We start from the raw sequence: 7,074 nt of genomic DNA, 5'->3' as shown, positions 1-7,074 counted from the left end.
ATATATATGGGATGGTTTTTATTAAGCAGCATCGATTTTTACAATTCTGGAAATAATAAGAATAGTATTTTATAAGCTAAAAGCTTATAAGTGATCACCACGCAATGACTAAAGAAAATAGTCTAAATAATGGGGCATATAAGCCCTTGATGGGAAAAACGTAGGTTTTTCTGTACACATGGGACTTGAACTCACACCTCTTTCTTTTCACGACAAGTGTGCCATGCCATTTACACCAGCATACAACCATTGGTCATACATTGATGTAATACTTGTTGTGAAAACAAAGGTGTGTTGCTGTAGAGGAGATGCATAGTTACCCAACCAGAGGAAAGAGCAAGAAAAGAGAGAGAAAATGGAAGACAGCAAGAGAGAACAGGAGAGAGATGGTGATGAAGTGCCAGGGTATACTCACAAGGATTGAGGATGGTACAGTAGAGCAGATGGTTGGTCATATGATGGAGTGGAGTTATGTATGCATATAGGAGCTTATATTTTGTGCAACCTGCTTCTGGAATTCCCTTTTATAGACGCAGGATTATACAGGGATGACGGACTTATAGTCACTCATGATTTCAACGGCCATGAACTACATAAACTTAGGAAGAATCTTATTACTTTCTTCCAAAGAATGGACTTAAGGATAACAATAGAAACTAACCTAAATAATGTAGATTTTTTAGATATTAACTTAGATTTGCAATTAGAAAGATTTAGACCCTACCATAAGCATAATGAAAAGCTATTTTATAGTAACAAAGAGTAAAATCATCCACCCATAATTGTTAAGAATCCAGTTAGTAATACACTTAGGTACATATCATCCATGTCTTCAGACAAGATAACGTTTCAAAATGCTGCACCATATTATAATAATGCATTAAGGAACAGTGGATTCATGGAGAAAATCCAGTATAGTCAAACCACTACTAACAATAATAGAACACGTAGAACTAGAACTAGGCAAGTTTTGTGATTTAATCCGGCATTTAACATTGCTGTAAAAAACAAATATAGGTAGAGAATTCTTAAAACTAGTTTCTAAGCACTTTTAGGCTAGCCATAAGTTCTATAGAGTTTTTAATAAAACACTGAGGGTTAGCTATTCTTGTTGCATGAACTTCACCTCTTTAATTAACCAGCATAACATAAAAACCATTAGAAGTAACCACAGTGCTGAAATTAGCCAGAAAAATTGCAATTGTAAAGATCAAATTTGTTGTCCATTGGGAGGAAATTGTCTAGAGAAAGGAATAGTCTATAAAGGTAAGGTACAAATAGATGGCTCACAAGAATACAAAACATATACAGGAGCTTCAGAAAATTCCTCCAAGACTAGATTATATTCCTACTGAAATTCATTTCGATACCCTGAAAATAGGACAGCAACAAGTCTTGCTAAACATGTCTGGCAATTGAAAGAAAATGATGCCTGTCCTTTCAAAATCAGCTGGACAATCTTGCAGAAAGCAGCACCACATAAGCAGGAGCATAAAGATGCCCAATGAGGTGTAATTTGTGCTTGACTGGAAAACTCTTCATCCTGCTCCAGGATAAATATGCACTGAACCAACGACGGGAGCTTTTAAATTCCTGTAGACATGCTATGAGTTATAGAACATTGAGGGAAGAAATATTATACGGATAATTTTTGACTTTCGCATTTGAATTTGGCTTTTACACTTAAACACAGGCATCATTTAGTATTACAATTTTTGTACATTTTTTGCCTTTACATTTTACATTTTTCAACTTTCAAGAAGACCTTCAATTGTTTACAAATCTAAATTTAAATTTCATTGAAATCAAATTTTTACTCATTTTAAAATCTAAATTTTAAATTTATATTTTTTCAAATTTATATTACATTTAATTATATTACATTAATTTATTGCATGATTTTCTTATTTTAATATTCAATACACCAGACAGTTTTTAATATATTCATATGCGTATATACGTTATGGTGCATATATGTATCTTGATGTGTATATATGTATGTAGATATACATATATTCGTATATGTTTATTTGTATATTTGTATGTGTGTATACACGTATGTTACTATTGTATGTATGTATGTATGTATGTATGTATGCATGCATTTATGTGAATATGCATGTCTGTTTTATGTGTGCATTTACAAGCTTACAGAAGTATTTTAATGTATCTAACAATAGTTAGATACTTTGGGGAACATTATTTTTCAAATCATTTTCTCCCTCTCTTTCTATTTTTCTCTTTCTCTTTATTTTTTCTTTCTCCCACCACTTCTTATTTCTGATCTTTTTGTGTTTCTAACTTATGACAACTAAGTTTTGCTTTTAGAATATATGCACAGAGATGTATGATGTATGTATATATGTATGCAGATACCTATATATACATTAGTATGTATATTCACATTTATATTTTGCCTGTATATATTTGTATATATATATGTATGTATGCATGTATCAATGTTTGTATGTTTAGTGTATACATATGTATGTATATGTTTTGTGTGTGTGTGTGTGTATAAGTAAATGTTTGTACGTGTGTTTATTTTTATGCTGTTAGATCTCTGTAAGTGAATATTTTATTATAAACAGACTTATGTCTATTTAATTAAATTTATTTTACCATTAATTTACTCTGGGTATACATGTTTTTTCCCTCTAACCAAAGTTAATTTTTGATTCATGGTTTCCTTCGATTTTACATTTGATTTTTAAATCATAATTTTAATTTTATGTATATTACTGGTTCTTAAAGATACTGTTAGTTGAAGGGACCAATGAAACGAAACCAATTTCAGATATGTATTTGTCAATGTAAATTGTATATTTATACTAACAACCTTAATTTTTTATTCTATTCTCAACCAAAACTTTCTGATGAACAGGAACATGAAACTCTGAGTAACAATTTTTTGTGATATTTTTGCAGCTTTAATAATAAAGCATATTACTCTACCTCCAGTATTCGGATACTATTTTTTTACCACCTTGTTTCACATTTATGTGCTTACTCTGGTATATATGTGTGTGTGTGTATAGTATATATATATATATATATATATATATATATATATATATATATATATATATGTATATACTAGCAGTAATACTCGTCGTTGATAGGTAATTACTTTTACTGTTTCTCAAGCCAAGAAGCTAGAAAAATGAGTATATCATTTAGAAGAATAGCTTTACGGAATCCAGGTGACTGTGATGGCACTGAAAAGGCTGTAGGTCAAGTGGAACATCCATATGTCTCTGTTCCTTTTGATGTTTGAATAGGTGGTATGCTAAAGGAGAACTGAAAGATTCAGTTTCAAATCTGAACCAGGGTGAGACTATGACTACAGATTTGTTTACTCGTCCTGTATGTGTGTATTATATAAGAGAAAAAGATGTAATAATTGAAGTAGAAAAAAGATTGTTCTTCAAGTTGCAATCCAGCAACTTTTAGTGCTTGGCTTTGAGTTTTATTAATGCTCATGGCAAAAGAAAGTGAGATAGAAAACTGTAATGGCTTAAATTGGAATGCAACATTAGATAGCATAACTGGTATGCGAAGAATGAAGACGATGTTGCCTTTACCACAACCACTGAGAATATTTGCCTCAATGCAGTTCCTTATAGGTTTATGACAAATAGTGTTGTACCATTGCATAATTTTTGTTGAGACAAATTAGGCAATAGCATGATAGGAGATATAGAAAAAACACAATAGCTTCCATTGAACCATTTACTTTCATTTTGATGGACAGACAAACAATCATACACTCGAATGGATAGAATTTCTCTTTTATATATATATAGACAAGATCTAAGATAAGAAGAAAAGCACAATAGTTTCCTTGAACCATTTACTTTCATTTTAGAGGACAAACAAACGAACAAAAAGACAGAATCTCTCTTTTACATATATAGATAAGATATAAGATATGATAAGATGAAAAGAAAATGCATAACAGTTTCCCTTGAACCACTTACTTTCATTTTGGAGATAAACAAGTGAACAAATGGACAGAATCTCTCATATATATATATGTGTGCATGTGTGTGAACATGTATATATGTTTATATCTCTTTGTCTTGACATTGTGTGACAGTTGCAAATGAGTGTTGCAGTCATACAGGCAATTTTGCTTATTTGCAATATTCTGCAAGAAAGAAGACTCAGCTGGTATGCACACGTGATGTGTATGGATGAAGGAAGCTACATAAAGAAATGCTGTTTCTAGATGGGGGTGACCCAGGAAGACACGGGATGAAATGATCAAGGTTGACCTCAGAACCCTGAGCCTCATGAAAGAAATGACAAAGGACTGAGATGTTTGGCAATATGAGGTTCTCAAGAAGACCTTAACCCCTCAGTGAAACTGAGTTGTGGAAGCACTGTGAATATTGTGCTCTCCATACACATTACAGTGATTCATTACCCAACACACTGAACCAAATTTCCTCCCATCATGCAGTACATCTGCCTCCTTTTTACCCTGGCTATGATAATGTATTATTTAACTATCTGTTTTGCTTTATTCTATGTAGTCAGTTTGTGGTATACATCACTTCGATATGCCTCTATCCTCTACGGATCTCCTGCCATAAAGCTTAACATTGTAACTTGCTATGCTGGTTCTGAATTCTATAGGAAATTTATAGAGATAAACTTAAAGATATATATATATATATATATTAATTGCTAGCAAGGATGCAGTATTTCATTCTGCAACCATAATATACAACCAAAATATAACTGAGAGCATTCCTTACATAAATGTATTTGTATACAAAACATCATAACTGTCAGTGCTGGCTCTGACATCTATAGAAAACCTGTAGAATTATATATATATACGTGAAGTATATTTGCCACTTAAATGCGGCTAAACCCTAAGGGTGAATGTTACTGTAGCTTTTAGCCCCAGGAGAACATCTCCTCCAGCTGGCTGTTGACACACTTTCTGTGCCCTGTCGGTATTTGCAAAGGGAAGTCATCCTTCCCATCGTCAATCTAATGTGATACGCACGGACCCGGGTTTCTGGGTATTTACCCTTCGTCAGCGTACGACAATCACCGCTCTTCGATGCGAAGGGCTCCCAATGCAAATACATATATCCTTTTTCCAGTGTCGAAAATTCACTGATCAAACACAGATACAAAGACACATCATCATCATTGTTGTTTAATGTCTGCTTTCCATGCTGGCATGGGTTGGACGATTTGACTGAGGACTGGCAAACCAGAAGGCTGTACCAGGCTCCAATCTGATTTGGCAAGTTTTCTACAGCTGGATGCCCTTCCTAACACCAACCACTCCAAGAGTGTAGTGGGTGCGTTTTACATGCCACTGGCATGGGAGCCTGTCAAGTAGCACTGGCAATGACCACGCTCGAATGGTGTATTTTACATGCTGCCAGCATGGGAGCCAGTTAGGTGGCACTGGTAATGACCACACTCAAATGCTGCTTTTTACATGCCACTGACACAGGAGCCAATCAGGTAGCAATGGTAACGGCCGTGCTTGAATGGGGTTTTTTATGTGCCACTGGCACAGGAGCCAGTCAGGCAGCACTGGCAATGACCATACTTGAATGGTGCTTTTCACATGCCAGCAGCATGGGTGCCAGTAGGGCGGTACTGGCATCGGCCATGACAATGCCTTCACTTGACTTGACTCAACAAGTCTTCACAAACACAGTTCAATGCCTAATGATTGAAGGGTACTCTTAAATGGGCTGGTTATGCTGCACTGGCATAGGCCACGGTTACGGTCTCACTTGGTTTGCTGAGTCTTCTCTAGCACAGCATATCTCCAAAGGTCATGGTTGCTTATCATCACCTCTGAAGGTCGTATACAGTAATCCCTTGACTATTGCAGGTATTACATTCCAGAACCCCCTGCAATAGGTGAAAATCCGTGAAGTAGAAACAGTACTGTACTGTATATTTTTAAAATTATTTTTATAATTTGCATATATTTATTTTATTATAAATGCAAAACAACACCATAGAGGAATCTATGTATGCTTAAATAATATGCCGTGATAGCTGACCCATGATATGGCGAGGGATTACTACATATATATATATATGACAGGCTTCTTTTGGTTTCCATTTACCAAATCTACTCACAAGGCATTGGTCAACCCAAGGCTACAGTAGAAGACACTTGCCCAAGGTGCCACACTGTGGGACTGAACCTGGAACCATGTGGTAGGGAAGCAAGCTTCTTTATTTCATAAATATTTGCCATAAAGGCATTACAAAGAGGGGATGAACAAGGACAGACAAACATAAAAGGGGTGAAGTAGCTGTATCGATTAAATATTTACAAATTTAAATACATAATAAAAATTATTTACAATGTTCGATTGAAGTCTTGCTCATTACAGATGCAATTTGTAATTGCTTTCCCTAAGGATAGGCATTCGACCACCAGGGTAGACCCCTTGCTTTTTCTTTCCCTTGTTTTTGGCTCCCACTTACCTGGTGCCAAAAACTCCCAGCTTCCTTGCCACAGGCTTCCATCTTCTCATGAATCTGTCTCGTGACAGATACCTCTTCTCCAGCCTGATCTTACTACTGATGTGGTAACAAAAAAGTTAACTAACCCCTGGCCAGATACAAAGGTATCTGTCACTATGCCTCTTACACGCGTCTTCCATACTGTTTCTTTCAGAATGGCTACTACACAGGAAAAGTAAGCCTTCCTCTCCCTGTTGAGGGAAGGAGGCGGCACAATCTCAATGATAGATTCAGCTGATAGCTGTACTTTCCCATCGATGACAACAGTTGTTCTGCGAAAACTATCAGTCTCATTAATTCCGGCCATTCTTACCACACGACTATATATATAATCAAAATAAGCAACAAGGACATCCAGAGGTAATGCAGTACGATCCTTTTATGCATGAAACAATCGTACTGCTTTACGTCTGGATATCCTTGTTGCTTATTTTGATTTTAACCACCTTACTTTGAAATTGTATGGATAATACCATACTAAATTCTGGTGCCTCAACTTAAGTACCATATTCATCTGAATCTCTCTCTCTCTCTCTCTCTCTCTCTCTCTCTATA

At 35.4% G+C, this 7,074-nt stretch overlaps 1 protein-coding gene across 1 annotated transcript in view; it reads left to right on the top strand.

Annotated features, from left to right (window-relative positions):
* Positions 1-7,074, top strand: part of LOC106867788 (sorting nexin-5) — a 110,755-nt gene that overhangs the window by 51,439 nt on the left and 52,242 nt on the right. The gene's annotated exons all lie outside the window — the stretch shown is intronic.

The sequence above is a fragment of the Octopus bimaculoides genome, chromosome 16 (assembly GCF_001194135.2).
Source record: "Octopus bimaculoides isolate UCB-OBI-ISO-001 chromosome 16, ASM119413v2, whole genome shotgun sequence".
Taxonomy (NCBI): domain Eukaryota; kingdom Metazoa; phylum Mollusca; class Cephalopoda; order Octopoda; family Octopodidae; genus Octopus; species Octopus bimaculoides.
Note: the sequence above shows the minus strand (reverse complement) of the source record. Positions and strands in the feature narration are given on the sequence as shown.